Source organism: Eucyclogobius newberryi, unplaced genomic scaffold (assembly GCF_026437365.1).
Source record: "Eucyclogobius newberryi isolate DKJ021-1_F unplaced genomic scaffold, fEucNew1.0.hap1 SCAF_7, whole genome shotgun sequence".
NCBI classification, from domain to species: Eukaryota; Metazoa; Chordata; class Actinopteri; order Gobiiformes; family Gobiidae; genus Eucyclogobius; species Eucyclogobius newberryi.
Genome location: NW_027316389.1, coordinates 10,124,630 through 10,145,101, shown reverse-complemented (window position 1 = coordinate 10,145,101; position 20,472 = coordinate 10,124,630). Strand labels below are relative to the sequence as shown.

Below are 20,472 nucleotides of genomic sequence, written 5' to 3'. Positions count from 1 at the left end.
CACCTGGTGGTGAGTTGGATCCGCTGGCGGAGGAGGAAGCCGGACAGACTTGGCAGACCCAAGCGCATTGTGAGGGTCTGTTTGGAACGTCTAGTGGAGCCCTCTGTCAGTAGGGTATTCAACTCGCACCTCCGGGAGAGCTTCTCCCATGTCCCGGGGGAGGCTGGGGACATTGAGTCCGAGTGGACCATGTTCTCCGCCTCCATTGTTGATGCGGCTGCTCGGAGCTGTGGTCGCAAGGTCTCCGGTGCCTGTCGTGGCGGCAACCCCCGAACCCGGTGGTGGACACCGGAAGTAAGGGATGCCGTCAGACTAAAGAAGGAGGCCTATCAGGCCACTCTGGCTTGTAGGTCTCCGGAGGTCATCGACGGGTATCGGCAGGCCAAGCGAGCCGCGGCTCGTGCTGTCGCAGAGGCAAAAACCCGGGCCTGGGAGGAGTTCGGGGAGGCCATGGAGGAGGACTATCGGTCGGCACCAAAGAAATTCTGGCAAACCGTCCGGCGCCTCAGGAAGGGGAAGCAGTGTCTCACAAACACCGTTTACGGTGCGGGTGGAGGCCTGCTGACCTCGACTGGGGATGTCGTCGGACGGTGGAAGGAATACTTTGAGGATCTCCTTAATCCCTCAGTCACGTCTTCTGAAGAGGAAGTAGAGACCGGGGACTCGGAGGCTGGCTCATCCATCACCCAAGCTGAAGTCACTGAGGTTGTTCGCAAACTCCTCGGTGGCAGGGCTCCGGGGGTGGATGAGATCCGCCCTGAGTACCTAAAGTATCTGGATGTTGTAGGACTGTCTTGGTTGACACGTCTCTGCAACATCGCGTGGCGTTCGGGGACCGTGCCTCTGGACTGGCAGACCGGGGTGGTGGTCCCTCTGTTCAAGAAGGGGGACCGGAGGGTGTGTTCCAACTACAGAGGGATCACACTCCTCAGCCTCCCGGGTAAGGTCTATTCCAAGGTACTGGAGAGGAGAATCCGACCGATAGTCGAACCTCGGATTCAGGAGGAGCAGAGTGGTTTTCGTCCCGGTCGTGGAACACTGGACCAGCTCTATACCCTCCATCGGGTGCTCGAGGGTTCATGGGAGTTTGCCCAACCAGTCCACATGTGCTTTGTGGATCTGGAGAAGGCTTTTGACCGTGTCCCTCGGGGTGTCCTTTGGGGGGTGCTCCGGGAGTACGGGGTCCGGGGCCCTTTGCTCAGGGCTGTCCGGTCCCTGTATGACCGGAGCAGGAGCTGTGTTCGCATTGCCGGCAGTAAGTCAGACCTGTTCCCAGTGCATGTTGGACTCCGCCAGGGCTGCCCTGTGTCACCGGTTCTGTTCATAATTTTTATGGACAGAATTTCTAGGCGCAGTCAGGGGTCGGAGGGGGTCCGGTTTGGGGACCACAGGATCTCATCTCTGCTGTTTGCAGACGATGTTGTCCTGATGGCTCCATCAAACCCGGACCTGCAACATGCACTGGGACGGTTTGCAGCCGAGTGTGAAGCGGCTGGGATGAGAATCAGCACCTCCAAATCCGAGGCCATGGTTCTCGACCGGAAAAAGGTGGCTTGCCCTCTCCAGGTGGGTGGGGTGTCCTTGCCCCAAGTGGAGGAGTTCAAGTATCTCGGGGTCTTGTTCACGAGTGAGGGAAGGATGGAGCGTGAGATCGACAGGCGGATCGGTGCAGCGGCTGCAGTGATGCAGTCGCTGCATCGGACCGTTGTGGTAAAGAGGGAGCTGAGCCGAAAGGCAAAGCTCTCTATTTACCGGTCGGTCTACGTTCCTACCCTCACCGATGGTCATGAGCTTTGGGTAGTGACCGAAAGAACAAGATCGCGGATACAAGCGGTCGAAATGAGTTTCCTCCGCCGGGTGGCTGGGCGCTCCCTTAGAGATAAGGTGAGGAGCTCGGCCACACGGGGGGAGCTCGGAGTAGAGCCGCTGCTCCTCCACGTCGAGAGGAGCCAGCTGAGGTGGCTCGGGCATCTGTTCCGGATGCCTCCTGGGCGCCTCCCTCGGGAGGTGTTTCAGGCATGTCCCACCGGGAAGAGGCCCCGGGGAAGACCCAGGACACGCTGGAGAGACTATGTCTCTCGGCTGGCCTGGGAACGCCTCGGGATCCCCCCGGAGGAGTTAGAGGAAGTGTCTGGGGAGAAGGAAGTCTGGGAGTCCCTGCTCAGACTGCTGCCCCCGCGACCCGGCCCCGGATAAAGCGGCAGAAGATGGATGGATGGATGGATGTTTTAAGTAGCATTAAGAGGATAATTGAATGTGACATCAATGTGATGCATTGCTTTTGAGTGTTATTACAGTTCACTTTATTCCTTTTCCCTGTAATTTTACTTTCAGATAATGGTTATAGTTAAACGTTTGAAACTGAAAGGTTTGACATGCAAGATCTGAAAATAAAGAGGAACTTATTACTGTATTACGGATATCTATTTATTTTTAAAGAGGAGAAATAATGCTTTTTGTGATATTTAGTAATAAACTACACATGTGTAGATTATTATGTATTTTATTTTTTTGCCTTTTAGGTCTACATGACATTTTGTAAACATATGTGTACAAACCAGAGAATTGAAGGTGGTACAAGAACAGGGGAAAAGGTGAAAATTGAACTTTTGTGAGCACTCAAGCCTCAAATACACTCAAACATCCATCCATCCATCCATCCATTTTCTACCGCTTGTTCCCTTTCGGGGTCGCGGGTGACTGGAGCCTAATCCCAGTGACTTCGGGCCTTAGGCGGGGTACACCCTGGACAGTGGCCAACTCGTTGCAGGTGCACTCAAACATGCACAAGTTAAACAAAATACAACTCTGAGAAAGCTTATGATGAGGTAAAAACATTGAAAAAGTGGTTCAGTGGTTAAAGCACTCGTTCACCAGGGTAGGATTCATCATTGTGTCCTTATGCAAGACACCCACATTGCCTTGTATGAATTTGGTGTGTGTACGTGAATGGTTGGTGGGGAACGGAGGGGCCGATGGCTTCTATCAGTCTGTCCCAGGGCAGCTATGGCCATATAAGTGGCAATACCACCACAGAGTATAAGATGAAAAAATAACAACAACAGTGAAGCTTTGAGAGGCTTCAACAAACCTATAAAGAGCATTACATTCCTGGATTTAGCAGGAATTGAACCATGAGCTCTCTGGTAAGTATGTAGACAATGAATACAAGTTTTTAGTCTGCGGTATTACAGAATGTTTAAGTGTAACAATTAGTCTAGATGTGAACAGGATGCTTGAGCACTCAGTTGGCTTTGTTTGTCTCCTTGTATTTGTGTGACACTTTGCAGCAGGCATTCATCAGACGCCCGAAAGAGCCCGGCTGAACTATGCAGCTTAAACTCCGGAGAAAGCGGATCACATCTTACAGTGCGAGCTGACAGCCACACAACACACTGTTTAAGAATAGCACTGGTCCAGCCTAGATTACCGCCTCTGTGTCGGCCCATGCTATTGTTGTTCCAGAGATTACCCTCTTACCGCCCCACACCGCCGGCTCTATGCATTTATCTAACACAGACAAACATTGATTTCTTCTCTTTCTATTCTATTTGTTATTTAAAAGGCAGGTTTGTAGTCATTTGAAACACAGAGGAGGAACAGAGTGTTTTATGGGAGAGATGAGAGTGGGAAGAAGATGGTATTTTAAGTCACACAAATAGATTTTATAATAAGCATTTATAATAGCTTTCTGTGCGTGTTTCTGCTAATCTTATTAAATATAATAAAAATATTTTTTACCGTCATACATAAAGTTAATTTACACCAGAGTAATATAATGATAAAAGGATGTATATTAACTGAGATAACAAATGCATTCGGTAGCTCTGTTTTCAAGAAAACATTAACCACATATTACCATAAAATAAAGTAGAACGTTGGTTGTTGAATCCTATTTCTATGAGTAATTACTACGGATGAGACAAGCTCTAGAGGCTCAAGAGCTTCCAAGGTAATATTGCCTCCAGATTGTGAATGTATTAGATTTTTTACCCAGTATTTCCATTTGGCTTGGATAGAAAAAGTGTCAGTGTTGATGAGTTTCATCTCTTGAGAAACTGTAATTCCAAAAAGCAGTGCTACAGTGACAGAAACAATATAAAATTAAATAAAAAACAAATTGCAAAGCCAATATTGTGAACTGGAAATCATATCCCGTCCCATCCCTGGTAATTAGCACGCAATTGGCATATTACACCATAAGTTACCATGCTATTTGCATCCTATAACCATGTTCTCTCACCTGTTAGTGCAAGATTGTACACATTTAAGAAGAAATTCAAGACCACACACAACTATGATTACTGAGACTTTATTTAATGGTGGGGATAAAAGGAAATTGATTTGCCTATTGAGTCCTGCAACCTACACAGCAGAACGGATAATAGAATTTGATGATATCATATTCTTAGATGAGGGCAAGAGAGATTTACTGTTCTACTCAAAAATAAAGACTATTTAGATTTTTTTCCCCACTTTTGTTTAGTTATGCTGACAAAGACGTTAAGCATTGTGCCAGTTTATATTCCCTGTGGATAGACCCAGAAATGACAGAGATATGAACCATAAACAAGGTCAACAAATGTGCAAACTGACGGTTAAACAGTAAAAATTCTACTATAGAATTCTGACCTGACCTCCAACTAATTTTTAAACAATAGATACAGTCTGCATTTGAGGGAGCGCCTGCTAAAGCACCACTGTGGGGGAAGCAATCCATTCATTTGAATGCAGGACAGCAGTCACCCACAACTACCAGAGCAAACGCCCAAATGTGGACAGTTATCCAAGAATGCCAACAGCAGATGTGGGTTCAATGCTACCGCGATGCTAGCGCCATCTGCTGTATTGTGCTTAAAATACACATTATTGGCCAGGAACTGTATTAGAAGAGGGAAAACGTTGCATTTCCTATTGAATCAAAGGAGAGTTTCACCCACGGTGGACCATGCCCTCTAATATGACGAGCTGGAGACTGTATCTAGGAACGTTCAAGAAAGATGTGAAGTCCCGTGAACGCAACCTATAACGTTGCTCGTATGTAAAGGATGCAAAATCACACACTGCACTACATTTTGTCATTTGTTGTGGACCTATTCTCTCCAATCTCTGTAATGAAAGGTTATAAACACTGAATGATTATTAAATACCACTTTCAATTCAAAGACGTGTTGTATTTGGTCCGTTGTGTTCTGGAACATGAAGCATACAAATGAGAATGTGCACTTGAATACTTGATCCTTGAATTATGTACAAGTGTTACAAGTGCATAACTGCTGCTCTTTATTTACGCTGCATACTGCTGGATTGAAAGCTAAAGAAAGAGTAATTGGTCCAAAAACCTTGAAACGATGAAAAGCATTTATGAAAAAGATGCCAATGCAAAATGCAGATTGTTTAAAAAAAAAAAAAAAAAAGTTTCTCATTGGTATTCCCTCGCTCATCAGCCTCCTCTGGACATCACATGTGCCCGGTTTACCAGCTCTTCCCTGAACCACACACATACAGTATATCCAGGTGGAGGTGTAATCATGTGGAGCAGTTAGACGCTCCCAGGAAAAGCTCTGTGTGTAATGTGGCCACTGGGCTCCTGCCCCAACACTGATAAGGGCCCCAATTCCACCTAGACCTCAGCGTTAGCCGCCACCTGATGGACCTTGGGTAATGACTCACTTCGAGGAACAGCTCCCGCCGCAAATGACTTCAACATATTAAAGCAGGAAAGAGGGAGATTGTGGAAAGAGGTGCAAAAATGAAATGCCTTCAAGCTCACTTTATCGAACTCGTGTGTTGTGTGTGTGTTTTTGACAAAAGCGGGGCGGAGAGTGCGCAGCCAATAGCCACAGTGGTATAGTCAGCTACCCTGTTGAACAAATTATGACTTAGAGAGCATCATTAAGTCGTGTTTGGACATGAAAACAACAGTACAACATATTTTAATGGCGGAATAATGGTGGAAGTCTAAAGAGGAAAAATAATACCCCTTTCCTGACACGTAACTGCAACCTGTACTCTCATCTTTTGCTTCAACTTCAGTTCGCTATTGCACTGTGGCTCTGGTTCGAATACATCCTCACAACCAAAAATATTAAACGAAACGAAAAGCACTTTCAGACCAAATCTCCCCAGAACAATCAATGTATTTCAGCATTTTATTCTTCTTCTCGTTGTGATTTATGGAGTTGGAGATGTTAATCGCTAACTGAGGTTCAGGAGCGGGACCACGCCTCAACCTCTACTCCACTAGTAAACACGCCCCACTCTCTAACCACACCTGTAATTACCCAGAAGCCCTATTTATAAGGCCTATTCACAGCATATCTTGTCGTCTCAGCGCTCTCGACCCCGCCCTCTCACCCCATGTCTCTATCATCTTCACCTTAACACACCACCATATACGGAGGGGGGGAGGTTCTGAATCGGCTGGGCTGATTACCCGAGACAGAGCCCCCATCCTGAGTCTCTACCCAGCCAACTCTCGTGCTCGATCGTCACTGCACCGTCGCTACATCGTGGCTCGATTGTGGCTCAATCGTGGCTTGATCGTGGCAACACCGTCGATCGTCGAAGGCCCATCGTCGAGCTCCATCGTCGAGCTCCATCGTCGAGCTCCATCGTCGAGCTCCATCGTCGAGCTCCATCGTCGAGCTCCAATCGTCGAGCTCCATCGTCGATCTCCATCGTCGATCTCCATCGTCGAGCTCCATCGTCGAGCTCCATCGTCGAGCTCCATCGTCGTTATTATCAATAAATATTCTTTCATACTCCGTTGTGGCGTGGTCCCTGCTAGTGAGTTAAAGCTGTGTCAGAACTATGAACTATTAAAAATGACCCAGAACTAGAAGTAAATACAACTTGGCCCAACCCCCGATTGCTACAGTTTACTACATGCAAAAAGGGCCATAAATAATGACTTGTTTATCATCAGCTTCACTTTTATCCGTGCTTAAAACTAGAATTTAACTTTCGTATGTAAATATGGCAGCCGGCCTTATCTTATATATGAATAAACAAGCAGACAGGGTTAGCACTGCGTATACATCAAAGAAAGGTACACTTCAGACACTGGAGGGTCCGCGGAGTCAGCGTGCAGTGCTGCCATTGATTTTCTGTTTGCCTGCTACTTTTACTTCTGACTTTTTCAATAATCTGTCCCATACATCTTCAAGGTAACGTCAAACTGCCACAAGATAATTGGTCGGTTAATAGCCATTTGGGCCAAACAAGTGAAACAAAAACAGCACTTCTGACAGGGGCATGTTTTAAAGTGTTGCTGTGTAGAGCTATGATTAGTTTTGTTTGTTTTAGTTGACTAGCAATCGCCATGGCAGCACACAGACAACAGGCTTTTCTAAATGTTGACAAGCGCGATCACAAGGTGTGTTACGAGTTTCAAAAGCCCAGTGGAGATTGGGAGACGAGGCTCAAACTCAAACATTCTCTTCTTAGAACGTGTAATTTTTAGATCTTCATGAAGCTGGTCTATATTAATATGGACTGGTATATCGTAATGGGAATTTGGGAATCGAATGCATTTATGTTGGTACGCAGACCAGGTTTTGTGTATCATCTCTGGGTCATGGGTTCAGGCCTTGACCGTTTGCTGCATGTCTTTGCCATTTCTCTCCTCACTTCACAGAACACGTAATGTATTTTATGTGTTGTAAGAGGATTTCTCAGGAATTATAATGTTATCATAATTACTACAGTGCAAAACCGTTAAACCACCTTGGAGTTTAGAATTATACCATGTTGCAACACACACAAAACACACGCACACACATACACACAACACACAAAACACACACACACACACACTTACACACACACACGTACACACACACACACACACACTTACACACACACACGCACACACACACACACACACACACACACACACACACACTCACTCACACACACACTAACACACACGCACACACACACACACACACACACACACACACACTTACACACACACACACACACACACACAATTTGTACATCCTATAATATGATATAACAAGTTACAAGCCTGTTTCCATTGTCTTAATTTGAAAAGCAATGAAACAAACATTAGGTGCATGTACTCTAACCTTCTCTCAAACAAAACCCTCTTACTTTGTTCAAACTAAATGGGAATCACTTGAAAAAAAGCAAAGTAAAAGAGCATTTAAGCTTCTGGGGGCCTTAAATGATGCACACTACGGTACACACATCTCCTAACTTTACAGAGGAACACTAATGTGTCTTGGCTCATTAACACTGCTATGGAAATGGCCTTCTATTTCTTCTACAGGCCTTTAATTTGTCTTTGGTTGCCAGCTGGCATTGTGAGACTGTTACAAACCACTGACCCAGAGCGTATCCCTTTAAGGTACAAACTGCTGTGGGTTCATTTAGACTGTAGTAATATCAGGCTAAGTGAACAATAGTCTGGCTAAATTACACAATATTCTCAAAGATCAGTGAGACTTATATAAATACTGAATAATGAAACTCTTTTCCATTTGTGTCAGGGCGCTTCACTGTTTTGAATGATGTGACCGACTGTACAGCAGATGTTTATTTGGTCCAGCGGAAAGTGTTTTGCCCAAAAGTGTATTGTCTGATAGAGAGCAAAGCTGAATCAAAGCCTGTAATATTATATCAACATAACAAAAATATAGTCTTTTTTTTTTTCTCTTTTTCTTTGTTTATTTTTTCTCTTCTTCTTTCTCAGTTTTTTTTTCTTTTTTGACAATGTTACTGGACTGTATCTTTATTTACACACAAGTCTGGATTGGTCTGTGTTTATTATTTCAAGAAAAAAAAAAAAAGAAAATCTTCTTTTTTTCTCTTTTTATTTATCTTTATTAATTTTTTTCTCCTCTTCTTCCTCTTTTTTATTTTTTGACAATGTTACTGGACTGTATCTTTATTTACACACAAGTTTGGATTGGTCTGTGTTTATTATTTCAAGGAAAAAAAAAAAAAAAAAAAAAAAAAAAAATCGTCTTCTTTTTTCTCTCTTTTTATTTATTTTGTATTATTTGTTTATTTTTTCTCCTCTTCTTCCTCTTTTTTTCTTTTTTGACAATGTTACTGGACTGTATCTTTATCTACACACAAGTTTTGATTGGTCCGTGTTTATTCTTTCAATACATTTTTTTTTTTTTTTTTAAAGAAAAGGAAAATATCTTCTTTTGAGTCTGATTTGTATTAAATCACTATGTGGCAATTTAATACATCTCACGGGGTACCAATTGGATAATACATGTATCTGTTTATTTAACCAGGAAACATTTTTAGTGGTGGGGGAAACTGAAGCACACAGGGAGAACATGCAAACTCCCCACAGAAAAGATCCCAGGACCTTCTTGTTGTGGAGCGAGAACGCTAACTGCTGTGCAAACTGCTCCGCTGCAGTGCCGCCCAATTATATCTAATTGTGTGTGTAAATTACATAATTGTGTAATTGTTTTATTTATTAAGATCCCCATTAGCTGCCAATTTAATGGCCGTCTTCCTGGGGTGCTCTTAAAAATCAAACAGCCAAATCTGGATGAAACACGCATGTGCAGAGCCGTTGTTTTCATGGAGAGCACATGGAGCGAGAAGCTTCTGCGGCTGAGGAGAGGCAGAAAGCAGATCGACAAACAAACAAGAATTGGTTGGTTTTTGAGCTTATTTTAGGCTGTACAAGTGCTTTGTACTAGCCCCATGACACGGGACAGGAACACGCTTGACATGGACGCTAACCGTGTCACACTATCCGAGGCCCGTCTTTTATTTGAGTTCTAAATCAGACCAGAGAAGAGAGAGGAGTTTGCTTGTGTTTAAGCTGCTGCTGTGATGATGACGGTGTTCTGAGCTGCTCGTGTTTCCTCTACACCGCAATGCGTTCTGTTATCAGTCCAGTGCAGAGTGAGCGGACTGTCTCATTCCTCCGCTAACCTTAATTTATTATTTTCACCGTTTACAGTTACTGAGTTCATTCACAGTTGGTGTCATGTTGAAGGAGCAGACACAGTCAGTCCTGTGGGGCTCATTCCCCTGCACAAAGCATGAAACACACAACACATAAACCTACAATCTCAGATAAAACAATGTGGCAAATGAAATGAATGTAGGTCCAGCTTTTATGAAACGTTAATCTACCTGACGGTGTTGTATCTTATGTCCCGAAACAGCGCCCCCTACAGGTGTTGTCTAAATTGTAAGTCAATGGAGACGTCAAAAACAGGACTTACTATGAGTTTACAGACTTGCTCAATGTCCAGTTTGTATCATAGATTCAGGGAAAACGTCTTCCACAATTAAGAACTATCTTGAACTTCTCAAGTTTGTTTACGTCCCGACAGGAAGTAACATCACATACCTTTTTAATCATCTATTATTTACTATAGTCAAGGGCTTAGGGACAATTTAAATAATAAAAAATATGATATGATAATATGAAAACATTTCTGTTATGACAAATCAAAATCATAACATTAATTTCAATACTTCAATTTTGTTAGTTTGAGATATATAAATACCTACATGTTTAGATACTGTATATTTAAGGCCAAATTATTGTAATTACCCATTGACTCACTTTTTTCACATCCAAATGAAGTAAGTCTGATACACATTCAAACATTTTTGCAGCACAGTACAATGTCAGGTTTTGCATACATAACATGAATTCTGCCTCTTTTTAAATGCAATATTTTTTTTCCAGAATTTTACTTAGAGGACTAATTGGTCTACTTTCCTGCCCAGTAAATGTGTCCCTTTTTATCTTTACATAATGGAATAATAGATTAATAGATACGCTTATATTAACCAAAGGAGTAATAGGAAAGGATAACACTCTAGCAGCTTTTCTAATGAGCTTTGAGCCCGAATGGTCCATTCCAGAGGCTTTTCCCTCAGGAAGGATGTAGGACATTTTTCAATAGATGCAATGTCAACTAATCGACAAAATGTACATGAAAACACATAATTCACATACGTAATATCCATCTTACTAACCATTCTGGGGATTGAACCTTCTTAAAAAAAAACAAATCTTAATCTACAGTATTTAGACCATAGCCTAAAATCTCAAAATTCTCTGCACTGGATAATTAAATGCAAAGAAGGGAAATCCTTCGCCATGCTCATTCTAAACATTTGTCTTTATTATCTGCTTTCCAAAGCTGCTTAATTCTATGCAGAGCGAGGAGTAGACATGCAAAGGTTTTACAAGACTCTAATTGCTGCTGCTGCAAGAGTGAGGGCGAAATGAAACCAAATGCATTTGCTTTGTTTGTCCACCTACGCACACCCAAACACAGAGTCAGTGCATAGTATTGGCAACTTAGCCCACTGTGTCACCTGCGCTCTCCCCCAGCTCTAATCCTCCATACTGTCTTCCTGGAGCTGTAATGAGCTTACCTGTGTCTTTATTACATTTGAATAGCTTCTGCTTAGACTCCTTCCAAAGATAGAATTTGGATGAATAGTCTTCTGCCGACTAAACAGATAAAATCTTGTAGTGTAAATTCAGTGTTAAAACTGAATGCCAAATGTATGTTACTGTACATGTACATGAAAAATGTACTATCAACATATTGAAAATAAATGCAGTTTTTGATGGCCTTTAGAGATGTTCAAAACATAAACAAGAAGATCTCCACTTAATTCAAACATGTGCTATGCAGCGAATCAAATGGCTCTTTGTTTCATTTAGACCTAACTATGTTGTGGGGTTCATCAGGTTTTGTGATGTTTTGACTTGGATATTTCACTGTCTCTGTATCCCAGACACAATCATTTCTAAAATGTAGCCTGAAGTCCAAATAATAAAAGGCTGTTAGAAACATGTGTGTGTAGACATCAGTCATCCAGGTTCCATAGCAAAAGAAAATGTAATTTTGTCAACTGGAAAAAAGCGTGAAGATGTTTCGACGCTCGTCCAAGTAGCTTCTATAGTTCATCTGACAGAACTGGAAAGTGCTTTATACTGCCTTATATCTGTCTGGACGGGAGGAGCCAACTACATTGAAACTAACACAAACTAGTTGAAAGGATGATCTGTTGTTAATTAAGTCTGTTGAACTAATCTAATGTAGAACAGTCACATGCGTCATATTCAGCGTAATCGTCCATGCACCTAATGGGTCCTCTTACTCCTTTTAGCACACTCTAATTAGCCATATTATTTCCTTTGTTTTGGTTTAGGCCTGAGGATGGAGGTGTTAATTGGTCATAAATTACACATTAGATCACCATTTCAGAGATGGATTGTCAAATATGTTCCTGTTCCTTTATATGTATATATATATATATATATATATATATATATATATATATATATATATATATATATATATATATATAAATGTTCCTGACAAATATAGACTCTTTGACTCCTCTGTCAAACCTCCTCTTCTCCTTGGTTCAGCTTCTCAGATAAGTTGTGAAACGTCTTCACTCTTGAAACGTTGACAGAACATGCTCTGTTTTTCTTAATTATTTTGCTTATATCTTTCAAATTTGACATTATAAAGGGTTAGAATGTTATTTAACCTGTGGCCCCTTTTTCTCACTATAAGCCTAATATAAAGGTGGCAAAGTTATGGTTTAGTCCTTTTAGAACAAAACCAAACTTGGCTTCAACCAAAAAGCATTTTAGTCAAAAGAATAATGCTAAACTTCTGGCATTCACACCTTGCCTGGGACTACAGTTGGAAACTAGAGCTAATACTGGCACATTTACAGAAATGTTGATAAATGTGCCCCGTCCCAGTTCAAATAAACCAATAATAAACTAAAATGTCAAAATGAACAATGGAGTTATACCAGACATAACTGGATGAAGACTTCAATGGTGCAGTATTTTGCTGGGGACTGGAATACTAGTACATACTCACTACATAGACATGAACAGACGTTGCACAAATGTGTGCAAACTGTTATCCCAGTGGAATCTAACTGACCAACTCACTTAAAATCCCAACAATACAGAGAAGTTTCAAGGACTTTGACTTCGGCGGTGACTTAATTGCGCCTCACCAGGCCTGATCTATCCTGATCTGCTCATGCATTTATGTAACACCCCCCCCCCCCCCCCCCCCCCCCCCCCCCAACCTGCACAATGTCCTCACTAATGTGCCTCTAACCTGACATGCCCCTGTGCAAATCCCCCACCGTTCCCCTCTATTTTTGTTGTAAAGACGATTCCTGACCATTCGTGGCACTCTATTACAGAGTCCAAGAGCCAGTGACGCAATCATGCAGGGCTAAAGCTAATCCAGAAGACCCTTTGGCCAGTGCATCTCTTTCCAAACATCTCAGCGAATGTCTTTATCAGCTCGAACAAAATACAAATCAGCCCTGGGCAACCGTTCCACTGGTCAACACAGTCAGGGGAAGACATTTAAATGTTTGAGTTTAGGGCATAAGGCTGTCAAGACCTGCATAGAGAAACAGGAACATTTGGACATGATGGGGAATTAGCTGTACCAGAAAAAGGGAGCGGATGAGAAGAGGAAGCTCTAAAAGGATTGAATAAAAGAGGGATCAGGCTGAGGCATGAAAGAGCTGACAGAAGTGAAGGGCAAAAAGGTACGATGTACAGAAGAGGCGAGGCGGTAGTCAGGATGTGCTTTGAAACCACAAGAAGCTTAGCCATGTCTTTGTAATGCGAGAACTCAAGAGCGGAGAACTGCATTTGGAAGTTTGAAAACTTTTCGGAATAAAAGTTGGAACACGGTGTGAAAAATAAATAATAAATGTAATGTAAATGTCTACATGACCGTTTGCTATTCATAAAAGAAAATGCACACAATAAAATCCTACCAAATACTATTCTTATTCTATCGACAATGAATTCTGTAGTCAGTGTCAGTATTACTTTGTTAACTTCTAATTTAGGGTCTTTTCAGAACATTACAAGATTCTGAAAATATGCACAACAAAATTCTACATTTCTTAAAGTGATACTGAACCCACTGAAAACACAGCATCAGAGTGCATTGTGAAGATATAGCAGAAAAATCTTCCTCGCTAGAGTTACATTATTTCAACAGGATCAGCACAAGTATAATCTATATATGGAAACTTCTCGGCAACCAACCAACTGTGATCTTTCTTTCGTTGAAACAGGTAAAACATCAATGCAGTCGGGTGAATAAAGCCACAGAGGGAGGACTGGGATCCTGCTGGCTGATCCGGGCTCTAAGCAAGAGTGAAGCACGCTCTTTTCAAACTATGAATAGCTCCATAGACCTGTGGTAGGTAGAGCTGAAAACACCGGGCCCCCACATGTGAGTCTGGTCAATTCAAAGCAAATGCCAACTTCTGAAAACCAACCAGGAAGCGGTCAATAACATTTCAAAGAAAAGTGTTCGCCCATGTCGACTTGCTTTGTCTTACTCTCCTCGAACAACATCCTTTTGTTGGACAAAGCTGAGAAATATGTTGTTGAATCAATACAGAGTAGCCCACTTTTAAGAAACTCTTATTTCCTCAATAAAGTCAATATTTTTCAACTTTTCAATGAATTGTTCCTCAAATAGGTAAAACGTGCACTACTTATTGCCAGTTCACTACAATACTTTCTTTGAAACATTTAGGATGGACTGCGGACAGTGGGAAACACATTATACATTATATACACAATCATAACAGTATGGTCAAACTTGCTTCCATCTTATTTGCTTAGTATTCACAATTGTTGCATTAAACTATGATGAAAAGGTTTTGTTTATGGTAGAAAAAGGTTCAGTTGTATCATCTGGACTCAGATTAGAAAAAGCTACACGACTCTCATCCAAGAGTCATTGTCAATAAGCGAATTTAGGCCGGGAACTCAAGATATTGATTCTATTCTGTGGTAAGTCAAAAGAATAAATATCTGAGTTCCCGGCCTAAATTCCCGACATATTTATTTATGGCGTTTGTTCTACTGGGTCAGGGGTCATGCTTATACAAGGTCAGTGCTATAGATATGACTACAATGTACCTCATAAGAGAAAAGAAAAGAAAGAGAAAAGTTAGAAAGGCAAATGTACTGTAGGTGTATCTTATCTGGTGGAAAAACACATTCAAAGTCGCAACACGAGACTTCTCTGAAGAAAGGGATTTGGAAAACTTCTGTGAAGACACTTGAACATTTGTCTGAATTATTCATGATGTGAATGCTGGAGCGCTGAGAGCGGCTGCTTCAGCTGCTTAGAAGAATTATGATGGTCAAAAGGAACTGAGACCATCATGAAGTGGTCTGGCCAAGTGGACTTTGGATTTGAAGTCATTCCTATACATACAAATTAGATTACAGCGATTAGGAATTAGTTTCAGTGGCTTTCCCTTCTCATACCTGATTTATTAAACTACAGTATTGTATGTCGACATTAAGATATTTTAATTATATCCACAATCAGAGGCAGGCAATGTATAAAAGTTTACAAAATATTGTGAATGTTATTTTGCACATATGCAAAAATAGAATACTGAGAACACTGTTTATAGTAAAAATTATACAAAAAGAGCTGATTAAAAATAAAAATAAAAGAGTTTTGTTGTGAAGTTTCACATAAAGGTGATTCATTTTATAGATATGATACATTTGTCTGATAATTAAACCTCAACGAATAGATTTAAAGACATATTTTAATCTGTTGGACTGACATAATATTGTTGAATATCATTATCGGGATACTCAAGATACACATTTTTGACAATATTGCCCGCCCCTAACCACAATATATAAAGGAAATCAGGAAATAACTATACAATTTCCAATGTTATTTATGCTAATTATCCTGTTTTTCTTCATATAAAGCCAGATAAACTCAAAGTGCTTTCCTCCTACAACAACAAAGGTAAATCATTTTGGGTGGCACCAGTTCAAAGAGGTCCGTGGGTTCTCCACTCGAGATCAACAGTCGTGTGCAGAGGCCACAATACTTCATCGCACTTGTTTTTGAAGCTCCATTTCTCCACGGCGCTAAACGGATTCTGTCCCAGTGAGGAATGGGAGCATTACCTGGGACACGGACGGGGAGCACTCGGCGTGGCCCTGCTGAGCCCCCCTGAGCCGGAATATTTCCCACAAGCTGCTCTCCGTACAAGATCCTCTGACACCCCGATGCATCATGGGAGGGCTGCGGGGTGACTTACACTGGCCATGATGGGTCACCAAACCTGCTAACAGCTGTGGGGTTCCATTAAGACGCGCAAGGCTCAATGCTACAACAGCACCGTCAGGCTCGGGGTAACCGCTATCTACACTGACATTCTTTTAACTCCTTCCATCAAGATCCAGGGAAATAAAGAGCCATAAGTTCAGCCCAACATGACAGTCAAGATTGAATCCAAAAGGACAAATGGAAATCTCAACGTTTCATTCGTCAGGTGTAATAAAGACGTACGCTCTGGTGATTGAACTGTTGCACGACTTGGAACGCATGTACAATTTCAGAGTTACGATTATTGTGAGAAAAAGCGATTATTCACGATTACTGAGAACATGAACATCAGAACTGTCTTTCTTTTCCTTTTTCATTACCATTGTCTAACACGTTAATACTCCTCATTGTTACTTTTCCTCAATTACTGTGAATTTAATATCCCAAAATGAAGTAAATGTTACAAAAACAGACAGAGAAAAAGTACTTTAGAGCATTAGATTATTTAGATGGATGTATGTAACTGTAGATTGAATGAAAATGTTGCTTCTAAAATGTTATTAATTAATTATTAATGATTATTATTATTATTTCAGTTCTATTATTACTTTTAGTTCTTACAATTACGACTAACAAGCCAAAATCTCTCAGTCTTCATTTAAGATTCCAGATCCATCACGCTTAAGGCAAACAAATGCAATATAATACAATTTCCCAGTCCCTATAAGAAGATCCTCCAGTGCAGCCAGAGCTCAGTACTTGTACTTGACACTGTTGATGTGTTTACTGGACTCACATCAACATGAGCAGTGAAAATAGGCTTTAATGGTCAGAATTTAACCATATTAATTGCCGCTGCGCACATGCATTAATTAGGCTAACCACACATTTAGGATCATTAATTTACTTCAGTAGTTTAAGGTTATTAAAAAAAAACTTTCAGCCTTTAAAACTCAGTGTTAAGAGGCAGAATATCAATAAATGTCGCTTTAATAAACCCAATTAAGAATGAATAAAGCCTGACAGCAACTCCAACTTCCTTTGGATTTGGATTGGACAATTTAATCAGACAAGGTTTAGAAAAGGCAATCTTTGCATTTGCAACACTTTTTCTTGGACATGCAGTACTGTACTTTCTATCTTTATTGTTGCATTGTACCAGAACAGATTTTGTTATAAATGTTAGCAAAATGAACATCAAAATGTTTAGCATCTTTGTCTGTGAACGTTGTTTAATACAAGATTTATATACTTGATCTAGATATATATATAATTTTTCTACATCAAAATCTATCAAAGCTTGCTGGATTAAAAAAAAAAAAAAAGGGATTTCCTTATGGTGCTGCAGGACTTGGAGGCTTGGCGTTAACCTATAAGCTTACCCTGGAGCATCGCTGAAAACTTCTAGCATCAGTAATGGAAAATACACCCACAGTTATAATCTGGAATGTGCTGTTCTCAATTCCCCCCTACGAAACGCTGTTACAAAATGTAGTACACGTTACAGATATTCGATGTACACTCTGCAAGGACAGTAATGTGTTTTCTTCCTAAAGGCTTTATGGTAGAAGTCCTTGAGTGGACTTACTGTATATATGATGTATGTACCACTGTTTCCACGACAGTAAATGCACTGTAATGTTTCTCAATTTAAAGCCACAAAGCTTAATCTTATTTAACTTCAGTTGAATAATCCTCTCTGACCCTTGCTGGATTAAAAAAAAACATATGAATCCTGCCCTTTGAAGAATAATTGTAAGGATTTACCAATAATGTTTGATCTTTATTGAACTGAAACAAATTTACAGACTGCAATATTAATCAAAGTCACAATTTGAATGGACGCAATTAGCAAATCGCAACGGCTGCAATTTGTGAAGTACCATAATTTCCTCCTCAGACAACAAAACACCCTGTCTAATTGTGCATAAAAACTGCTAACTATAGTTTAGATCTGTAGAAACATGCTCTGGGAGTCTTTTAGTCATTCATCAGTTCATAGGCCTATTTCAGTCTTTGAATTATTTGCGTTTAAATGTGAACTTTGAACAGAATCCTATTATTAAAACATAAGTCACGAATTTAATCGCAATTACACAATTTTGTCAGCAATTAGTTATTTTTCCCAAATTGTGCCGCCCTAACAAAGACCAAGAGTGATCATCATTTATTTCTGTCCCATCATCTATAGTTATATTTTAAAGCAGTGTAGGGTATGCAGATGTCCTCCCCCTGTTGCCATGGTGACAGGAATGCGGGCTAAAGGTGTTAGCTGTCCGTGTGGAGTTTTACGGCCCTCAAGAGCAGAGAACGTGAAAGAGACAACAGAGACGCTCTGAACTTTGAAAATAATGTTTCCATCCAATGACTTCTTTCAAAGGAACTCAGAGAGTCATTTCCCCTCCAAGACAAAAGCTAACTCGGGTTCCATTCGAGTTTCCTTCGAAGCTCGACCCTCCCTTCAGGGTCCCACCAGCAAGGTCCATGACACCGGGCCTTGGGAGGCTAGCTAGGCCTCGGGCCTAGCTAGCGTCAGCAATGCTAAGCTACGGGACAAAGACTTTTCCGAGAAACATGCCCGCAGAAGCTAATGTTCCCTCCCGGAACTAAGAAGTCTGTGCTCGTTTTTAAAAAAAATGTGATTGATGCTGCATCATACAAAATCAAGCAAGGACCTTTTGCAACTTTTCAAGTCCACAGCCTTTTAGACCAGCCACATCGGTGGAGCAGCACGACGGCCTTTTCATTCGGGAACGCCTCAGAGCCAAGGAGAACGCAGATCGCAGAACCGATCCAGTCCTTCTTTGGCCAGACAACGTCAGAGCCGAGCTCCAGAGCAGGCCTGATCTGGAGCTCGCGTGTGGACTGAGCTGCAGCGTGACCTCTTGAGTGAAGCCTGGAGGAGACACGAACGACAAGCAGGCTCTTGGACCCCACGCAGGCCCTTGGACCCCACGCAGGCCCTTGGACCCCACGCAGGCCCTTGGACCCCACGCAGGCCCTTGGACCCCACGCAGGTCCGTCTCCTCAGAATCACAGCTTCTGGTTCCGTTCGTATGAATGCACTTCACAGGCTGGCTGAATTTCATCTTAGAATTAACTCTAACACACACCTAGATAGATCTAGAACAATCATGTCTAGTGTATTCCATCTGTTATCGACTCATTTGCATATTCCTGATTCATATTTATCTGTTTAATTCTTTGGTCATTAAATCTTCATAACCCACATTTGGTTAAGTGTTCCTTCATTTCCAGAAAAGGGGTCAATGTCACGGTTACGTTCTCAAACCTTTAGATCAACGAGCAAATCAATTTCTAATTAATTAATTCATCTAGATATCTGATTATAGAGTTGTTAAAAATGCCGATTATCCGGCTGGTGCCGCATTCTTCTCTTAAAAATACGATTCAAACTTACCCACACTTAGGCAGTGTGTCATGTTTGAATTCTTGAACAATTCTTTAATCAATAACCTTGAATGCCCCCCCTCCTTCACAAGTGGGTGGACATTCATAACCTTGCAGTACTTGTACTAGTATAATACCCTACAGCAGTTAAAGGCTGGTTTGTTGTTAGACTATAAATGTCCTACTATAATGTCCCACGATCACAGCATAAAAGAGCTGTCAATTGAAAACGTAACGAACCATGTTCCTTGCTCTCTTATAAGATCAGTATTATGTTACTGTCAAAAAACATCATACACAGTACTTACACACAGTGTAACACTAAATTGTGTCTGAATACAGGATTCTTTTCTTAATAAGGCTGATCTGAGCGACTCACAAAAAGACATTTCATGATTTGGTGAGGCTATGTGGCTAAAGCTAGTGTAAACAAGGGTTTACCGGTTTATTGTAAGCTTTTTCTGGATTTATTCAACTTATCCACACCTCTATCCTGTGTTTCAACATCTGTTTATGTAATGCATTACCTTTGGATAGTGTTAGAAACATTATGCACTGGAAATATAACATTTTGAGTCTTGATGCGAATGCCTTTGACAAACAGGAAACATCTGATGCAACACTGGAAATGCATCGGTTTATCGTTTATCAAGTCAGCGCTCGAAAAGAAATGATTATATTTCATTTACATCACACTTTTGGCCATTTCGTTTTCACCTCAGTCTGGGTTGGCTCTTGTCCAATCATCATGTGCTAGAGCGTTTCCGCGTGGGCTCTGAAAGCTCGTACATCTCACCCCTTTAGACCCTCAAACAGAGCGCTGCGGTTCACTTAAGGCAGCAACACGTTTGGACCCTCTCGATCCGCTCCAAAGAGAACCAGTCGAAATGTGCCAGAAGTAAGTTTCTGTGATAAGTAGTTCATA

General features: G+C 41.4%; 1 protein-coding gene across 2 annotated transcripts in view; it reads right to left on the bottom strand.

Annotated features, from left to right (window-relative positions):
- The window catches only part of cdh13 (cadherin 13, H-cadherin (heart)), a 352,261-nt gene that overhangs the window by 64,430 nt on the left and 267,359 nt on the right, over window positions 1–20,472 (bottom strand). The window lies entirely within an intron of this gene.